The sequence below is a fragment of the Cornus florida genome, unplaced genomic scaffold (assembly GCF_030987335.1).
Source record: "Cornus florida cultivar Cherokee Brave unplaced genomic scaffold, ASM3098733v1 CherokeeBrave_3.0.0_Hap2_Chr09, whole genome shotgun sequence".
Lineage (NCBI taxonomy): Eukaryota > Viridiplantae > Streptophyta > Magnoliopsida > Cornales > Cornaceae > Cornus > Cornus florida.
In genome coordinates this window covers 55212657-55233770 of record NW_026775579.1, presented here as the reverse complement: position 1 = coordinate 55233770, position 21114 = coordinate 55212657, and the positions used below count along the sequence as shown (strand labels likewise).

The 21114-nt window shown below is 39.7% G+C and overlaps 1 long non-coding RNA gene and 1 pseudogene across 1 annotated transcript in view; both read left to right on the top strand.

Annotated features, from left to right (window-relative positions):
• The window catches only part of LOC132273295 (uncharacterized), a 47332-nt gene that overhangs the window by 4502 nt on the left and 21716 nt on the right, over positions 1–21114 (top strand). The gene's annotated exons all lie outside the window — the stretch shown is intronic.
• Positions 4713–4811, top strand: LOC132275555 (small nucleolar RNA R71; annotated as a pseudogene).

Here is a 21114-nt window from a genome sequence, read left to right as displayed (position 1 = left end):
AATAGCATGCCTTTCTTATATGCTTCGAGATGTCATGTTGTTACTGCGTTTTAATGACATGCTTTTGTGTTTATGTGGAGACGTGCAGCATGTGCTTTTGATTTTCATCTATGTAAGTAGATTTTCTTTCTGGTAGTTACATTCCTTGTCATATGCATGACTTTCAGGTTTGGTTTTCCCATTCGTTTCCCTTGGTCACACGTAGTCTGTATGCGGGTTTCCACAATGGTTTTGTGCTGGTTCGTGTTAGGGACTTCACAAGGAGTGAGTCTCTTCCCTCCGTTGTGTTGTGCACTGTTTTGGGGTTAGTGGGTCCATGAGGATCATCGTTGTTGTCTTGAGTCCTTGGTAAGGATTTGATAGATTTTGGTTGACTTACTTCCATGTAGGGGGTGAAGTCGTTGACTTTGTTGTCTTTCATTTCAGAGATGGAGTCGTGGTGTTGTCCTTTTTAGGACTGGTGGTCCCCTTTCTTTCGTGTCTTCCCTTGGGGAGTTCCTATCGTGGTTGTTGACGGTTGTGGTGCTCAAGTGAGTTGATTGATGTGAGATCATTTTACAGAGACTTATGTCCATATCTTTAAGGATTATTTGATTTGTGAGGTGAGCTCGATGCTCTTTTGAGAACGTCTTTTGGAGACTTGTTCCAGTTTTGGAGGCCTGGATGTGGTTGACTCTTAGCAGGAGTTTTGGAGGATCTTTATTGGATATGGCTTGCTTGTGGAGTTTTCTCGTCCTAGTTATGACTAGGCATAGTTTTGAGGAATTGTAGTTCCAGTGATTGATTGTGAATTGATGCCAAGCACGGTTTTGAGAGATTCATTTTGTGACTTTGGTTGTCAGGACTTGATGTGTGTACTACTTAGTGGACTTGTATTTCGAGGATTTGGTCACCCGTAGTAGGGATTGTGATCCGATGTTTGATTTCGGTGTGGTTTCGTAGTTGATCTGTTTCATGATGATATCTGGGATTTCGGAGATGATGTTTTGTTTGTTAGGCTTTGGATTCGTGATTTAGGTTGTTAACAGGAGTATTTTGAGGCGTTGGAGTTATTGGTTTTGTTGTATTGAGGACTTAGGTACTTAAGCTTAGCGGTGCCTGTGACATTGTTGTTAGAGTTTTGGGATTAGCTACCCCAACTCTCACAAGATGACTGGTTCCCATAGTGCTTTTGGTAACGATGATTCACGACATTCATGTCATTTGTATCGAGAGGTTTCATGGGTAGACCTAGTGGGGGGCAGGTTATGAATTAGTGCCTTATACTGTCATGCTATCTTATTGACGAGTAAGTGTGGGCAGGTTCTGGTCGCTATTCGTACTGCCACGTTGTCCTTGTTTTGTACTTTGATTTGATCTGTGATGATCTTGGAGTTCTATTTGGGTTATTTTTGGATCGGTATGATGGTTCATCAGGAGAAATGCTTACGGTTGTTGTCTTTCGTTCCTTTGTCTGGCGTTGGGTTCTGTGAGTGACCTTTGACTTGTCGTGTGGCCGTGCGGTCATTTTTCTTTTGAGAGGTTGTCCAGTGGTAAGCACGTGGGTGCAAATGTCATTGGCTTGAGCGTTGTCTTTTAGCCTTGGGGTTGTTTTCGCTGCATGTTGTTTGGGGTACTCGGAGATGTACTTCGTAGTTATCTTAGTTTTGCCTTTTGTTTTGTTGGGGCTGGATTTCAGGGACGAAATCCCTTTAAGGTGGGAAGGTTGTAATGACCCGGTCATTGTCTTCCTTTTCCCTTTTTCTTCCAATTTTGCGGATAAATTTTTTTTTCATTATCTTTTCCTTTTCGGATTCGATTTCCCGCCTCTTAGTGTCGTCTCGAGTGCTCGGAAACAGTTTCTGAGACTCTTTCCTTTGGATTGACAACTTTCTTTGAGAACCGAATCATTTCCACATTTTTTTGTTTTTTGACACTATTCATTTCCACATTTTATTTTTTTTTATTTTCCAAAAATAAAATATATATATATTTTTTTGAACTTTTGAAATTTAAAACAAAGTCAAAACAAAATCAAAATTGAAAAACAAAGAGCAAAGATCGATCTCACCAAGATCGATCACAGAATACCTTCGATCGAAGAAATGTTCGATCGATGAGACAGAGAGGCTTTTGGATGCAGGTGGACGTAAGTTCAAAATTTTTCTAAGTGTTGGAACTGCAGATTGATCCAAGATGAAATTGGATCGATTAAAGAAGTTTAGATCGATCTAGGAACAAGTTTGAACGATGGGACAGAGAGCTGAAATATGCAGGTTTTGTTCGAACCATTGGACAGAGAGTGATTTGGATGCAGGTAGGAAGTTTGATCGATCGAACTCATTTTGAGATCGATCGAACTTATGAAAAATGCTCAATTTCAATATAAAAGTGCATGCAATCCTAATCACAGTTCCTAGCAATGCATATGAACCCAAAGCCAATATCTAGACTTCGTAAGAAATGAAATTAAAGATAGAAATGAGGGTGGACTAGGGTTTTGGCACCCTATGAAATGTCTTGCTAGTCTTTAACATCTCTAACAAGACGTTGGGCTCTTTTATTCCAGATCAAATATCTTGTAGTGCATCCCCTCCTCAATGGGGTGATAAGTGCTTTGAACTCCACCCAACAAATGGTTCTTTACGGAACTTGTTGGATTAAGCTCAAAAGACATTTTCGGTCCTTGGTAAAAACAATCTTTGGGCTTCCACGCTCTTTCAAAACAAGATTTTAAGACAACTTTCTTTGGTTTCAAGTTTGAAGATGGACTTTTTGGAACTTTGGTCTCACACAAAAACTCAATTCCTTCACTTTTAAGGTCATGACATTTTTCTACAACATTAATCTCTTCATGCTTGTCAAATGAGTTGGGGGTTGGATTAAAAATATTCAACTTTACCTTCATGTGGCCAAATGAAATCTTCATTATCCCCATCCTATAATTAATGTTGGCATTCGCGGTTGCCAAGAAAGGACGGCTAAGGATAACGGGAATTTGGCTCTTAGGATTTGGGACCGGTTCTGTGTCAATGACAACGAAATCAACAGGAAAGAAGAATTTATCAATTTTAATCAAGACATCCTCAATGATACCCCTAGGCTTTTTGATTGATCGGTCGGCAAGTTGTAAAACTACCGACGTCGGTTTCAAGTCTCCTAAGCCTAATTTGACATATACCGAGTATGAAAGAAGATTAACACTTGCTCTTAGGTTAAGAAGAGCCCAATTAATGATATGATCACCAATGATACATGAAGTGGTAGGTGAACCGGGGTCCTTAAACTTTGGAAGAGTGTTATGCTGTAAAATTGAGCTTACTTGCTCGGTTAGGACCACTTTTCTAGGTGCTTGGCTTTTGTTCTTCCTCATTTGGGTACACAAGTCTTTTAAGAACTTGGCATAAGTCAGAATTTGCTTGATTGCATCCAAAAGTGGAAGATTGACTTTCACTTGCCTAAACACTTCCATAATTTCATTTACTTTGGCCTTTTGCTTGTTATTTGAAATGGATCCTTTTAAGGCATCCAAGAATGGAGCTTTTGGCTCAAAAACCTTTTCAGAAATTTTCTTTGAAGTCTCTTCAACACAAGAAGTTTTCAAATCTTTTTGCAAATCTTTCTTTTCAAAATCACTTTTCAAATCACTTTTCAACACATTCTCATTTGTATGGTCATGCACATGCAATGAAGGAGGAATAGGATATGAAACGGGACGGGTATCAACTTGTGGTTGCACCGGTTCACTCCTTTCATTGGACATACCCACTTGGTTGTCCACAATCTTTCCACTTCTCAAGGTAGTCACCACATTGACATGCTCTAGTGTGTAACCTTCCGATAAGGAATGAGTCTCCACAACACATTGTTGCTTTTGTGGGGCATTCAAAGGCATTTTCCCTTTCTCTCTAGTATTCAAAGTACTAGCTATTTGCCTTACTTGGGTTTCTAGCTTAGCAATGGATTGAGAGTGAGAATGAAGTAATTGTGTGTTTGCCTATAAAGTGCCCAAAGCGGTTAAAACTTTCTCTTCAAAAGCGGGACTTCTAATATTTCCTTGGGAATATGATGGTTGATTAGGAAAATAAGAGTTAAAAAATTGGTTTCCTTGTGATTGGTATGATCTAAAACCTTGGGAACCTTGGCTTTGTAGTGGAGGTGGAATGTATTTCCCTTGAAAATCACCTTGGAAAGGGTTTGAGTCCTCTCCTTGGTTTTTCCAAGAGAAATTCGGGTGATTCCTCCGACTAGGATTGTAGTGATTGTCATAAGGATTGTTCCCTTGATTAGCAAAAACAACATTTGCTTGTTCATGATGCTCACTTTGCACATGTCCATGGGGACAATTGGAAGTAGAATGTAAAACACTTGAACAAGTCATACATGTCTCATTAAATGCATGATGAGAATGGTTAGGGAAGGAAGATACTTGATTCGCCGAGTTTTGGTTGATCAAAAATTGATCAAACCTTTGAGATAATGATTTCATTTCGGCGGCAATTTCATTGGAGTGGTCGACTTGATGTAAGCCAACACTCTTCCTACCACTAGAATTTCTACCATTCTTTGAAGATAAAGTACGATGCAAAGAATTTTCACTCATGCTCTCATAAAGATGCCGCACGTCATCCTCATGCCTATCAATGTAATAGCCACCCATGGAAGCATTAACTATGCCCTTGTAATTATCCGATAAGCTCTCAAAGAAATATTGAACTAATTGCCATTTGGGTATGTCATGATGTGGACACTTCCTAAGCAATTCATTAAAGCGTTCCCATGCCTCATGAAATGTTTCCCCATCCCCATGTGAAAATTCCCTAATTGAAGTTCTCATGTCATTGGTTTTAGAAACCGGATAGTACTTCTTCAAGAACTCTTGTTGCATTTCTGCCCAAGAAGTTATTGAAAAAGGCCTAAAATTGTTAAACCAATATTTTGTCTTGTCTTTAAGGGTGAATGGAAAAAGTTTAAGCCTTAAGACCTCTTCCGACATGTCCGTGTATGTCACGGTGGAACATACTTCAAGAAACTCATCCAAATGCTTGTAAGGTTCTTCACTTGGAAGTCCATGATAGTTAGGAAGCATTTGTATGATTTGTGGGTTGATTTCATAGTGGTGTGCTCTAAATGGTGGCAATTAAATGCATGTAGGTGCATTATATTCATTAGGCACATAGTGATCTCTTAGAGCAAGGGGATGATTAGCAATTGGAGGTGTAACATGGGCACCTTGATTGCCTTGAATGATGGGAGGTGGTGGAGCATAGATTGGCCTTGGCATTCCCAATGGAACTTGGCGGCCTTGTTGTTGTGGTGGATGAACAAATGGTCTTGGCATGCCTAATGGTACTTGCATGTTATCATGATGCACATTGGAGTGGAGGATACCTTGTTGGTCTATGTGACCAAGGTCCTCCACATGGTCCTCATTGTGTCCTTCCATTAATGAAATGGATTGACTAGAACTACCTCTTCCCCTAGGGTTTCGAACAATGGATTCAAGATGACAATTTAAAGGGGTAAGAGTGGGTCTCAATGATCTACGACCATGCATGCATAATGCAACACAATAAGAAATAATGACAAACACTTCACGTTCACAACAAGTCAATAATCAACAAACTTCCTCCACATACAATGTTTCCATACTCCCGTGCTTTAACAACAATATGCAAAAAAAAGTAAATTGCCTCCACGTGAGCTCGCGATTTATCTAAGAATTAAAATACAAGCCTCCACGCGGGCCGACGATTTAACTAAAGATTGAGTAAGAAAAAACTCACAAAGGTCCTTTGGCACTTCAACTCCAAATTTTTAGCTTTTAGCTTAGCAAATTTTTTAATTTTAGACTTTTTCCTTGCTTGCTTAGCTCCTTTGCTTGGAATACTCCTTTGCTCACCTTCTTAGCCCAATGCTCCTAGTCAAATAAGAACCAACCCAATAAGTATCAAAAATTGAAATGAAAATAAAGTAAAGACACAATCAAAGGAGTACTAATTCTTAATTGATTCCACAAATATGACGTTGCCAATCAATCAATCCCCGGCAATGGCGCCAAAAACTATGGTGGCTTCCCGAGCATGCGCACAAAATAATGCACAACACTTTGAGTTTGGAAATTAGTATCAAGTGGGCACCATAATTTAAATTTATAAACCGCTTAACACCTATACTATGTAGTATGAGTGAGAAGGGATCGTCTCAAGGGATTGAGGGTCGTACTAGGTTGAGGAATCAAGATTAGGGTTAGTAGGTCGAGTGATCAAAATAATGGTTGGTTGGTTGAATTAAACTAGATGCAAATTAAACTAAAGTAAACAATAATGCAATAAAGAGAATGAAAGAGAGAGAGAGAGATCTTGGAGTTTAGACATCACCACCAAGCATAGCTTTTCTACACCTTTAATGAATGATTAATGAGGGGAAAAAATATGTATTGCAACAAAGTGTGTGTGTGGTTGTTCCAATAAGCATGGATGACAAATTAAGCATATATTGTCTAAACAACATGGTGGATAGCATAACATATCAAATTAAGCCATTAATCCCTTCTTTAAGCTCATAATCCAAACATATCACAAGGTTAGAGATATATGTTACTTGCTATCAACAACAAGCATGGATTGTCCTCCCATTTAACATCTAAACTACAAATACACTACAATTAAGCTAATAACATGAAATTAAACTAATTAAACTAAGGGAGAGATACAATCCATCAAGAAATGAGTATGAACCATCAAATAAACCATAAGAACATGCCATTAAGCACTATGTCTTGACAATCTCTAGATCTATAGCATTAATACACATAGATATGCATCAATAACACAAGAAATAGAGACAAACACATGAACATCTATTCTAGCATACATAGACATATGGATAAAATGAAATGATCAATTGAAAGCATTAAACCATACAAATCATTGAATAAACAAGATCTATATATATAAAAGTGTCAAAACATGTATCACAATACAAATCCCCTCAAAAATACATAAATCAAGAAGTAAAAAGCATGCTTAGGGCTAACTCTAGCCCCAAGAGGATGTCTAGCCACTCATGGATGATGTCGTCCAACCCTCAAGGGGAAGCTCCATGGAAGAAATCTCCTCTTTGGTTGATGAAAAGTCTCCAATGGTGTCTCTAGCCTCCTCTTCTCCTTTGCTTCCTCACTAAGTATTCTTTTCTCTAAGTATGTGTATATGTGCAAAAGTGGCTCATATTCTTTATATAGGTAGGTCAAAAATCACCTCCAATGAGCTGGGCTCGTAGACCAATAATCCTCTAATGATTAGATATGAGACAACTTTTAATGAGCTGGAATTTGGATTTTTCTCAGGATTTGGGAAGTTTGATCAATTGAACTTGAGATGAGATTGATCGAATATGGCTGAGATCTATCGAATTGAAGCTGGATCGATCCTCAATGGCGGCGCCTTTTTGGATAAAAACAAATCTGAGATATTTTGAAGATATTTTTGGGCTAAGGACAAAAGTGGTTGGTAGGGTGGTACAGCTGGATAAGATCTGGCATGTGGATAAGGATAAGAAAGTTCGATCGATCAGAGAATGATGTTGGATTGATCGAACTTTCGGGATCTCTGAAGATGACATCATGGCCTGGATCTATCTTGGAGTGCTGAGATCGATGAAAGTTGGATCGATCGAACTTTTCTTGAGATCGATCGAAGTTGCTGAAATTCCACCTTTTGCTTCCTTTTGTTCTGCTTTGCTCCTTTCTTTGATTCATCCCATAATTGCTTTAATTATTCTTTTATTTGGCTGAGTTAGCTTATTTTAGGAATAAGTACCTGAAAGTGGAAATAACACGAAATCAATACAAAACAGGAAAATAAGATAGATAAAGGGTCTAGAATACCTAAGCTTGAGGGGTTTAAATACGCACTTTTCAGCGCTCATCATCCACCTCCTTTCTGGGATGGTTAGTAGCGATACTAATTACATTGGTAGTGACCATTGCTGGAAAAGGATTCCCATCTACTCCTATTACTTCACTTTTTCTTGGAAACTTTATCATCCCCTCTTTGATTGCATTCTACACAATATTATGAAAAATAACACAATTATTAGTTGAATGTCTCCAAGAATTGTGATATTTACAATATTCTTTTCCAAGTAAATCATTAGGAGTTAGGAGTTTATGCCCAGAAGTTAGAATTAGCTGCTTATCGGCCATCAGCAAGTCGAATATTTGCTCAGCCTTGGTAATGTCAAAGGAATATCCTTTGGTGGAATCATGTATCCTTTTCCTATTTAAAGTGGAAATGGCTTTTGCACTTGTTGTAGCTACATATTTTGACTTTACAAGTGCCTCACAAATATATGGCTTTTTGATGTTTAATTCTGCCATATGGACCTCAAAATCGCTATCAAGGTCAGCAGTAAAGACTTCATAATTTGGGTCGCGATAGTAAGTTCCCTTTGAGGAAGCTTTTTTGTCCTTCTCGTCATGAAGTAATGCTTCATACTTGGCAACTCTACTCGCCAAGTCAAAGAGATCGTGGAACTCTATCCCTTCGAATTTCTTGGGTAATTCAATATCTAGACCATCGACAGCCATTCTGACATACTCGATTTCAGGAAGATCTACATGATTTGCCTTTTTGAATCTGGACAGGAAGGTTTCTATGGACTCTCCTGGAAATTGGTTAAGCCTAGAAAGATCAGCCATGGAAACTTCTGGCCCAGTTTGATAGAAATGTGAATGGAACATCTTTTCAAATTGATGCCAACTATTAATGGAATTTGCAGGCAAGTTTGTGTACCATCTGAAGGCATATCCAGTCAAAGTATTAGGACATAATCGGACTTTGAACCATTGATTACCTCCTGCTTTGCCGCATTGAACCGTAAATTGGCTTACGTGTTCTACGGTGGATTGGTTGTCTTCACCACTGAAAGTGGCAAATTCAGGAATTCTGAAATTCCTTAGATATTCAACATTATCTACGAACTTAGGGTATGGTTTCCTATTGACAGGTTTTCCACCCCTTCTAGTCAAACTAAATTCCTGCTGAAAGAATTCAATAAGTTGGCATCTATCCATCACCGGCAACTGAATTGGTGGTTGGTAATTCTTCGGCCATCCTTGTGGCTGGTTGGCCATGGGTTGCCCCACGAACGCCATTGGAAATGTGTTTGGGTCTGGGTTATTCCTCCAGTGACCTCTATTGCCTCCTTGGTTAGAAGGCTCCCTTGGTATGTTCTGCCTCTCACCTTCTACAGGAAAAACCTGAGGTGGTCTTTAAGGAATGGTAGGTGGTGGATGAACATTCTGCTGGCCAATATTAGGTGAAAAATATGACTGATTTCCCAATTAACTTACCTGAGCTGCACCCTAAAGAGACCCAAATTGATGCAAATTGTTAGAAAAAACTTCATGACATACCTGTTGAGGCAAAGTCATAGTAGTTGAATTCTGAACTTACTGGGTCACCGGAATGGTCATCATTTGTGCAGGTGGAATTTGTGTTGTCTGTGCTAGTGATAAGGAATGCACAGGTTGATGAGAAGGACTTCCTTCAACAAAAGTACTTGGCCTGTTCACTGGAACGGCCGATTGTTGAGAACCTTCTGAATTGCTTGGCTTAGTAGCCATGCTTTGAGACATATCGGCCACCTTTTGGGAAATAGTGGCTAAGTTTTGAGGAATACCTGTAAAAGACCGTTCAAGTATAATTTCTAGTTTGTTGGTCATTCTGTCTTATGCTCTAATGGTCTTTTCGTGATTACGGCTCATCAATTGTGTCATATCTATGGTTGGACCGTTCGTCATTGCTTCGATGATCTTTGCAATCATATTTTCTCCTTCTTTAAGAACGGCCTACGAACTTTCATTAGGAAGTCCAATAGCCTATTGTTCTTCAATTTTGGTAGGATCTTGAACATATTTACTGTGTGTTTTTCCTCCCGCCATAGAAACACTCCGTTCAGAATATCCTGCCGGGCGTGCCACTATGTTTGGCTTAAAAAAAGCTGGCGTCAGTTCCGATGAAATCGGATGGGCATGCAAGGAACTGCAGTAGTTTCAAAGAGAGATCCAAACAATATTCCAGAAGGAAGAATGTGAGACTAGGCGATTGTGAAGAGGTCTGGAATGAACACTTCTGGGTTTTTTTTGCCTTTGATAAAGGACTTCGAGATTGTTAACTGGCTAGGAAGAACTATGTTACCTATGAAAGTAAAGGAATTATCTAATGAAAAGTAAATTGCAGGACCGAAACTAATCATATTGAAAGTGTATTATAATGAAAATAAAGATTATATTGAAATGCGTATTTTGTTTGGCGTTGAGCAGGCCTATTATGTTACAACATAATGACCTATTTATAGAATGAAAATATAAGCAGTTAACATAACAGTTCCGAGTAGGGCTGTAAATGAGCCGAGCCGAGCCGAGCCGAGCTTTAGACTGTTCGGGCTCGGCTCGTTTGTTTATGGGATCAGCTCGGGCTCGGGCTTGGCTCGTGACAAGCTCAAAAATTTGAGCTCGGGCTCGGGCTCGTCTTGATTTTAAAAGCTCGGGCTCGGCTCGGGCTCGGCTCGTTTAACAAAAAAATTAAATTAAAATTCAAAATTAATTAGTATTCTACAGGCCACATACACACTATCATACAAAAAAAACACAACAATAACAACAAATTGCTATATTTGTGTCATTACAATATTCATTGTGTTTGCCATAGAGATCTCAGGAAACCTACAGAATACAAACTAGAAACAAGCTAGGAAAGTAAAATTTCATCCAAATTGAGAACCCAACCACTAGAAACATCATAAAGAAAACTGAAAACTAATATTCTAGGCATACATAAAAACTCATAGCCACCCAATTTAATCTATTTTCTTTTGGGTACTTATGTTATAAATTATAATAAAATCATATATATATATATATATATATATATATATATATAATATATTACGTATATAAATATAACGAGCCTTATACGAGCTTTGTTCACGAACATTAACGAGCCTAAACGAGCTCATGTTCACGAGCCTAAGCGAGCCGAGCCCAGCGTTGCTCAAGCTCAGCTCGTTTACTAAACGAGCCTAAATATTGGGCTCGAGCTCAGCTCGTTTGCTTAATGAACGAGCCCGAGCTGAGCCCTTAACGGGCCGAGCCCGAGCTGTTCATGAACAGCTCGGTTCATTTGCAGCCCTAGTTCCGAGCAGTTCCATTGATGCTTCCAAATGCTTCTAAGTGTCTAAGCCATGCAGTCGTGCCTTCCTGATCTTTCTAAAACTTCCACGTTCTTATTTCACATTGCAAATGTGTCTGGAACTCTTATGTAATCATACCATTATGTGATCGTGCCATCATATGATGCTTCTAGAACTCCCACGTTCCAAATAACTTAGACCCGTGTTTTGATTTTTTGGAACTTCCATGTTCCAACTGTGCCATCACTCATGCAATCGTGCCTTTCAAGGCCTCTAGAGCTCCAACGTTCCAAATATGCAATTAATCATGCAATCGTGCCCTTTGATGCCACTATCTTAAAAATGAATCACACAATTTTCTTTGTCTGAACAAATAACATTTATTCCTGACGGTGTTGGTAATGGCATACGTTAAAAACTCCTCTATTTTATCGTGGTTATTTGAAGAAATCGTCTTCCATGTTTTTAGGCACATAAATTCCACGTCTGAAAATCCTTTGACCGAGTCGTCTTCTTCCTACGCGGTTTCTCTTATGATAGACTTCCATATAAGTTCAACTATTAAATAAATCTCATACCTATGCCCCACGTGTCCTATTTTAATTGGGGAAGTTATTTTAATCAAAAACTATCAGCCACTTCTAATTGAAATTCCTTGAGTTCAGTCTTGACCCAAACTCCTTCATATATCACAAACCGGCTTAGCCTAAAATTCCTTCCACGTGTGTATTTTCCATTGGGTGAAAATAAGGGTGTAAACATCACTATTGGGTATTTAAGCTGCTAAAGTTCATGATGATCTGTTTAAGTTATTCTACAAATCAATTCATATTATATATAGAAAAGTACTATATCTTAAACGCACACAGGCCTCAAACACTCGACCACCCCTTTAGGGGAGGAGAGATCATACCATACGGGCTAATGCCTTTTGGTGTACCAATATTTGTTTGTCATATCAGTAAAGTCATGTAAATAAGCAAGATGGTCATTCAAGTGATTTAATAAGTCGTTTTGTTTAACTTCCACACCTATATGTATTGCCTATATACTACAACTTTCTATTCCTCTAATCATTTGCTTTTGATGTTTAGACGATCCTAATAACGGGAACAAAAACATTAACACTTACTCTGGAATCAGCAGTGTTATTTTTAATGTCACATTTAAATGTTTTGAAAAAGGCAAGGGAGGAAATAGATGTAAATGTTGAACCATCTAGGCTATTTGATGATGGAGATTTGGAAAAATTGACATACCTCTATTGCATCATAAAGGAAACACTAAGATTAGGCCATACGACGTCAATTATACCGCAATGTGAATCATCCGAGGAATGTACAGTTGGAGGTTTGAATGTCTCACGTGGTACAATGTTAATGGTGAACATCTCGATCTTGCGCAAGGACCCCAGTGTGTGGGAAGACCCCAACACGTTCAAGCCTGAGCGATTCCTGGACACTGAAAGGTATAAGGCAAGAGAGTTTAAATTTATCCCATTTGGTTTAGGCAGAAGACGGTGTCCTGGGGTAACCTTAGGTATGAGGATGGTGGCATTGTCACTTGGAACTTTAATTTAGTGCTTTGATTGGGAAAAGGTTAAGGAAGATTGGGTGAGCATAGAAACTGGACCAGATATGGCAAATAACAAGCTGAATAAGGTCATTTTTAGGCCCCGTGAAACACTAATCGATGCCCTTTCTCAATTGTGAGCTATTATAGGTGTGTGTGCGTTTGCTTAAACTTTTAAAACTTTGAGCTATTTGTAAGATATTCCTGTTTTTTTTCTGGTTTGAAACATGTTAATTGAATAACTATCCTTGTATAATGAGTGCCTTGCTATCAGTATCCTGCAACTACATAGAAATTCATTTGGTTGAGTGTCTTTTGAATTTCCTCTAGATACAAAGTCAGAGAAAATACTTTATTTTGGAGAAAATTCCTTTTATTTTATTTCAATTCCTAGAGAACTGTAATATGTTTTCACTATTTTTGAAAATTGTTTTTAAACAACATAATCAATCAGGATAACAAAGTAAAAGTACTACAATTGAAAGTTCTAATTAATTTAAAAACACCAAAAATAGTAGTTATATATATATATATATATATATATATATATATATATATATAAATGTTTATACTGAAAAACTTATTAGTATTTTCAAATCAATATTAATTTGTCAAAAATGGAAGGCAGAGGAAGAAGCTTGGGAGCCTGAAGATGCAAGAAATTTTTACTCTCAATTTAGAAAGAGTAGTTCTACACTTCAAAGATTTTCGATCCCTTTTCCCTCTCTTTTTCGTCTATTTATAGACGGTTACAACCATTCTTGAAGCTCTTTAACTGACTTTCTTATGATAGGCTGGCCTTGTCAGCTTACTTTTGTTTTGCTATATTCCTTTTTGTCTTAATTCGGGCTTCCGAACTGACCCTTTGATCTTGGGCCTGCTCGGTGAGGACTTATTTCATTTCGGTTGCTATTACCCGACCCGTTCCTAGCAATTTGGGTTATGCTCGGCCTAGTCCATTTTTGGTAGCCTCGTCTGCCCCCATAATCTCTCCCTAATCAATTAGGGTGAGATTATCAAAATGACATAATCATAATGTGACGGCTAGAAGTGATGGCGTGGGGAAGCGAATGGTTAGTTTAGAGAACGACGCTTTGAGATTTGCCACACCATTACTGTCGTGGTTTCTTGGGTGTTGAGTCATTTCCTCTTTAAAAACCGTACCCTCCCATTACTTTTCTTTCTTTCATCTCTCTTATCTTCACCTTCAAGCTCCATCTTTTCCAGTTATCTCTGTCAACCTCCGGCGAACTTCCCTTGCCTTTTTCGGTGAATTTCCCCTTCGTGATTCTTCAACTTTCGAGGTGTACTTTGCAAAATTCCTTTCTAAGGTTAGTTTCTTTCTCTTGCTATTCTTTTTTAGAAGAAAGGAATTTTACACTTAGAAAATTCTCCCCTCTTTTTAATGGCTCCCCTTGATTTGGATGTTATTCGTTCAAGGAACAACATTCCTAACGACGTCTCCCTTAGGGTTTACCCCACAAATCTAGACGAGAGCTCTGGTGAAGGTCTCCTTTCAGGTGAGGTTCTCTTTTCTGCTCTTCACTTGAACGTAGTTAGGTTCCCTTTACACCCGTTCTTTTGTTATGTCTTCAATAAATTAGGGCTTTCCCCTCTTCAGGTTAACCCTAATTTCCTTATCGGTCCTTTTGATTTTAAATCATGATAGAGATCTTGACTTAGATATCATAGACCTTCTCTTTTGCTATCGAGTTACCAAAATCAGCACCAATGAAATGTATTTTCACTTCTTTCCCATCAAGAAGCGATCTATCTGTACGAATAAGCTCTCATCCGAAAAAGGTTGGAGGAAAAATCTAACTGGGGTCAGTGGAAATTGGTTAACTCCATTCGCTTAGACTTTTCCTATCTCGACCACTTCTAGAGAGTGCTCTGTTCCTCAATATAAGAGATTTAATAACATCTGACTGATTGCCACAGTGAAACTTGCCTTCCTCGTTTCTGTAGTTTTCTTTGTAAATGTCTTCAAATAAATTATGACGAATTGGTTTACAGTGTTTACAGGGCCATGCTTAACATTCTAAAGGAGAAAGTTCTGGCCAACATCCCTTCCGCCACTGACTTGATCACCCCTAACAATCTTTCTTTTAGCAGGAGGAAGTGCTCTGCACCTACTCCTTTAGATGCACCAGCCATCACTGTGCCTACCTCAACCGTCCCGGTTATGGCCCTGACTACTGAGCGTTCGATCGCTGGGCCTTCTGTATCCACCTCATCTGAAGTTCTGCCTGTCATTTTGAACGGCGAACCTTCTTATACTTTGAATGAATAAAATGTTGAGGGTTCTTCTCAAAAAGCTGAGGGATCTCCTCTCACCTGAGCTAACATTTCAGAAAAAAGATTGGGAAAAAGACCCATGCCTGAGGTTGGTTCTGATCAAAGTGACCTCCCTCCAGCCCGAAGGGCCCGGACTTCTTTCAGTGTCACTAATTCTATCCCCTCTCCTCAGCTATCCATTCCGGAGGGTGAATCAGCTAGAACCTCCGGCTTTCACCAGCAGTGACCCCATGGCATCCCTTGTTTAGTGTGAGGATGGGTCAGTTATTACCCCTATAGATTCTTTGTTTAAAGACCCAGTTACTTCCTTTGCTTTCTATAAGGGCTTTTGGACCCCCAAAGACATTGAGATTCAGAACAAAATGACCTTCAATAAAATGTATCAACGCTTCCCAGCAGCTGCTGTTGATGTAATTTTTCTTCTCTTTCTTACCTTTTGTTTTTCCCGTTCTGATTATTTGACATTCATATTCATTAGAATTCCTGTGTCTTTGTGTAGACTCTATTTGGGATGTTCACCTTCCAGAAGAGTATTGAAACTGTGAACAAAAAGATTAAATCCCTCTCTATTGGCCTTAAAAGATCTGTTGAATCAGCAAGGATAACTGAAGCCAAAAACACAGAGTTGCTGGTTAAGCTGAACGAATTAGAGAAGGAGATTGACACTTTGAGGGCTGAGAGGTATGCCCTAAAGAATGAGCGAGACTCTCTTTAGGATGAGCTGGACGTTCTGAAGATTGAGAAAAATGTTCTGCAGACCGAAAGAAATGCTCTGAGAGCTGAGAAGGAGGACCTTCAGCGTTCTCCAATTGCTGAACGGTTCACCCGTTCTAATTCTGAAGAGAAGTTTTTAAATGAGTGCACCGCTCTGATGAATGTCATTGGCAGAGTTGATGGTGGCATAAGAGCTTTCCAAGCTCATTTCACTCGGATTGGGGCTCTTAGATATACCGAGGGGTATAGAGACGGTTTTATAGACCGTTCTCTTCTCGAGGGTGAATCTAGGTCCTGTACAGGTCCGAACGTACTGGATGTCTCTCTGGGTATTAACCTTCTGAACACTTACACGGATTCACTCCCTACCCCTGCTGAAAATATATTCATCGAGTGCAATGAGATAGTAGCTTCAGGGGTGATCCCACTCGCTCGTTCTTTGAAATTTCCTCCCATTACCACCATTGTTCCTCCTACATCTGTTTCCTCTGACAGGGCTCTATCATATGAGGGGATCATCCACCTTGACTCTCCCTCCAAGGACGGTGAAGCGGCCAATGGTAGAGATAGAGATAGCGAGTTGGCTGGTGATAATGGAGCAGGCAATGAATTTGGCATATGAGGGAATATAGTAGAATAGTGTTCTGCTAACTTTTGTAATTATTTCTTTTCATTTCAGTGTCACTTCCTGTAATTCGAGAACTATTTTATGATGAATGAGATGATAACTTCGTTTTGCAAAGCTTCTATACTCCAACCTATACTTGAATGAGTTGATAGTTTAATTTTTCTATTTGGTTTTCATTTTGCACAAGTGTTTGGCGTTCGGCTCATGGTGCCATTTGCCACTTAACTTTTATTTTGTATAAGTGTTTGGCGTTCGGCTTGTAATGCCATTTGCCACTTATTTGGCTAAGTGCTTGGCGCTCGGCTAGAATTCCACTTGCCACTTTTTTATTTCTGTGCAAGTGTTTGGCGTTCAGCTTGTAGTGCCATTTGCCACTTACTTGGCTAAGTGCTTGGCACTCAGCTAGAATGCCACTTGCCACTTGACTTCTTTTTTTTTCTTTTTCTTTTTTTTTTTTTTTTTTTTTTTTTTTTTTTTTTTTTTTTGTGCAAGTATTTGGTGTTCGACTTGTAGTGCCATTTGCCACTTACTTGGCTAAGTACTTGGCGCTCGGCTAGAATGCCACTTGCCACTTTTTTAGTTCTGTGCAAGTGTTTGGCGTTCGGCTTGTAGTGCTATTTGCCACTTACTTGGCTAAGTGCTTGGCGCTCGGTTAGAATGCCACTTGCCACTTGAGTTTTATTTTGTGCAAGTGTTTAGCGTTCGGCTCATAGTGCCATTTGCCACTTACTTGGCTAAGTGCTTGGTGCTCGACTAGAATGCCACTTACCACTTGACTTTTATTTTGTGCAAGTATTTTGCATTCTGCTTATAGTGCCATTTGCCATTTACTTGGCTAAGTGCTTGGCGCTCGGTTAAAATGCCACTTGCCATTTGACTTTTATTTTGTGCAAGTATTTGGCGTTCGGCTTGTAGTGCCATTTGCCACTTACTTGGCTAAGTGCTTGGCGCTCGGCTAGAATGTCACTTGCCACTTAACTTTTATTTTGTGCAAGTATTTGGCATTCGGCTTGTAATGCCATTTGCCACATACTTGGCTAAGTGCTTGGCGCTCGGCTAGAATGCCACTTGCCACTTTTTTATTTCTACGCAAGTATTTGGTGTTTGGCTTGTAGTGCCATTTGCCACTTACTTGGCTAAGTATTCTTTTCCTTGATCAAAATTATGAAACAAAATGAGCTCTTTTTATAAATCTTGAAGAGTCTATACATTTGTAAGAACGCAACTCTAAATGAATATTATTTAAAATGTAATTCAATCTTTTACTGGTAGTACCTCTTCAAAGACATGGCATTCCATGGTTTGTTGACCAATCTTCCTGCCATGGTCTCTAAATTGTATGCCCCCTTTCCTATTGCTTCTGCAATTCTGCATGGACCTTCCCATGGCGACATCATCTTTTTGACAATTCCCACCTTTTTTTTTAGAACTAAATCACCAGGTGCAAAATCTCTATGCCTTACCTTTTTGTTGTGACTGTTCATAAGCATTTACTGATATAATGTGAGCCTTATTACCGCTACATCTCTTTTTTCTTCCAGCAAATCGAGATTTAAATTTTAACATACTATCGTTTTGCTCCTGATTCCATGCCAAACTTCGAACAGTTGGAACTAAGTGTTCAACCGGCATTACTGCATCGGTGCCATATGCCATAGCGAATGGGCTTTCTTTGGTCGGTCGCCTTGCGGTTGTTCTGTAAAACCATGAGACGTTCGGAAGCTCGTCCAACCATTTACCCTTTTCATCTTCAAGCTAACCGCCGCCAACTTTTCATTAATTCCATATTCTTCTAGCAAATCCCTCGCTTGCTTACTGTCGAGATTAGTCCCATTGTCCATAATAATCGACCTTGGTACGCTAAAACAATAAATAATATTATTCCAGATGAAGCGTCTTACTTGAGTTTGGGTCACACTAGGATATGGCTCTGCCTCTACCCATTTGGTAAAGTAATCTGTTGCTAGCAGAACGCATTTGTTCTGTGACCTCGCGGTTGGTAAAGGGCCAACCACATCCATCCCTCATTGTGTAAAAGGCCATGGTTTGGCCATTACGTGCAAGTCCTCAGGTGGTTGGTGGATCAATGGTTCGAACTTTTGACATTTATCGCATCTTTTAGAGAATTCTTCCATATCTCGCGACATGTTGGGTTAAAAATATTCCTGTGTCATTGCTTTGTGTGCAAGAGATCTTCCTCTTGAATGATTGTCACACACACCCTCGTGGATAATTCGAAAGATTTGCCTAGCTTCTGTGGGGGTGACACATTTCAACTACGGACCTTAGAAAGACCTTCTATACAACTGGTTATGTATAATGGCATACTTTGCGGCATTTAATATGATTTTCCTTGCCTTATCTATTCGTTCGGGAAAAACACCATCTCGTGTGAAGTTTATAATTGGATCGATCCAATTTGGCTCATATGGTATGACATTCACTTCCCAAGGGCCTGAGTCAGATGGTTCCTCGAAGATAGATGGTTGACACAACACATCAATTGGAAACACCCTGGCCAATGTTTCTCCATAACTCGATGCACTGTAGGCCAATCGATCGGCATCCTCGTTATGTTCTCTCGGTAATTGGATGAACTCAATTTGATCAAAGCTACTTGCGTAACGCATTATAGCAGACCGATATGCCTCCATTGTTTCATCCTTAGTTCCGTACTCCCCAGTTACCTGCCGAACGATCAGCAACAAATCACTAAAAGCAACTAGACTTTTGACCTTCAGCTCTTTGGCCAACTTCAGTCTAGCCAGCAATTCTTCATATTCTACTTCATTATTGGTTGCTCTAAACTCAAGTCTGATCGCTTGACTCAGTGTGGTGCCTTCTGGCGTCTGTAGTTTGATCCCAATTCCTGCCCCCATTTGATTTGAAGGGCCATTAATGAAAAGCTTCTATGAAGAACCTCCAGGATTTTCCTCTGGGTCTCCTATGTCACATTCTAGCAGGAAATCAACCACCGCTTATCCTTTGATGGCCATTCTGGGTTCGTACATTATGTCAAATGAGCTCAACTCTATGGCCCACTTTGTCATTCTTCCCAACAGATCTGGCTTATGCAGGATCACCCATATGGGAAAAGTGGTCAGAACGACGATAGAATAGGACTCGAATTAGTGCCTGAGTTTTTTCTTTGCATTCACCAATGATAGGACCACTCGTTCGGCCTTCGAATACCTTCTTTCTGGATCGGTCATTGTTTTGCTAACATAAAACACTAGGAACTGCTTTCCTTTTTTATACCGTACCAGAATGGCACTTGTTGCAATGCTAGACACTCCAAGGTACATGAAAAGCTTTTCACCTGGTTTTGATGCAGTTAAGACTGGAGGGTTCCACATATACTCTTTCAACCTTGTTAGTGTTTGCATTTGCTCATCCCCCCAAGATTGCCTTCTATGGCTTCTTATTGTATCGAAGAATGGCTTGCAGTGATGTGACAACCGAGTGATGAATCAACTTAGTACCGCTATTCATTCGGTAAGAGCCTGCACCTCTTTGATTATACTTGGCTCTGCATTTTTGAGCAGAGCTTTCACTTGGCCTGGGCTGACTTCAATCCCTTTGTTGTTGACTATGTGCCCCAGGAACTGCCCAGAACCTACACCGAATGAGCACTTAGTTGGGTTCAGCTTCATACCGTACCTTCTGAATAGTCCGAACACATCTTGCAAGTGTTGCAAATGATGGTCTTTCTTTCTACTCTTTACCACCATATTGTCAATATAAGCCTCTACGGTCTTACCCATCTGACTTTTAAAATCTTACTGACCAACCTTTGGTAAGTGGCCCCGGCATTCTTTAATCCAAATGGCTTGACCTTATAGCAGTAAATCCCTTGTTCAGTAACAAAAGAAATTTTTTCCTCATCGTTCGGATCCATAGGGATTTGATTGTAGCCTGAGTAAGCATCCAAAAAGGTTAACCATTCATACCTAGTTGTGGCATCCACCATTTGATCAATCTTCAGCAATGGAAAGCTATCCTTTGGGCAGGCTTTGTTCAGGTTGGTAAAGTCAATGCAAACTCTCCATTTCCCATTTTTCTTTTGCACTACAACCACATTTGAGAGCCAAGACGGATATTGAACTTCTCTAATGAAACCTGCTTCCAATAACCCGTCAATTTCATCAGCTATGATCTGGCTACACTCTGGGGAAAATCTCTTCTGCTTCTGTCTTACAGGCTTAGTGTTCAGGTTTACGTTGAGGGAATGATAGGAGATAGAGGGATCGATCATTGGCATGTCCGAATGGCTTCAAGCAAACATTTCTCCATTTTGAGACAGGAAATTAACCAATTGGCGCTTTCCTTCCTCTACAAGCCCTGATCATACTCTTGTGGTTCGTTCTGGCCTCAAATGATCGATTTATACATCAACAAGAGGTTCTTTAGTCAGGACCAAATGCTTCTCCTCCCTATTCTTGTTGGGTGGAGGCTCATGTAATTGCTATCTTGGGCTAGCAGAACGGATGGGAGTTTTTCCCTTCCCAGCAGCTTTCAAAGTTACAGAATAGCATTCTTTGGCCGTGACCTGGTCTCCATGAATTTAAATCACCTTATTCCCATCTGGGCCCAAGCATCTCATTAATTGGTGCAAAGTCGATGGGACACCTTGGACCCTATGAATCCACCCTCTTCCTATCAGAAGATTATAAGACGGATGGATCTTAACTACCACAAAGCCTTCAATCAACTCTCTCCCAGCAGCT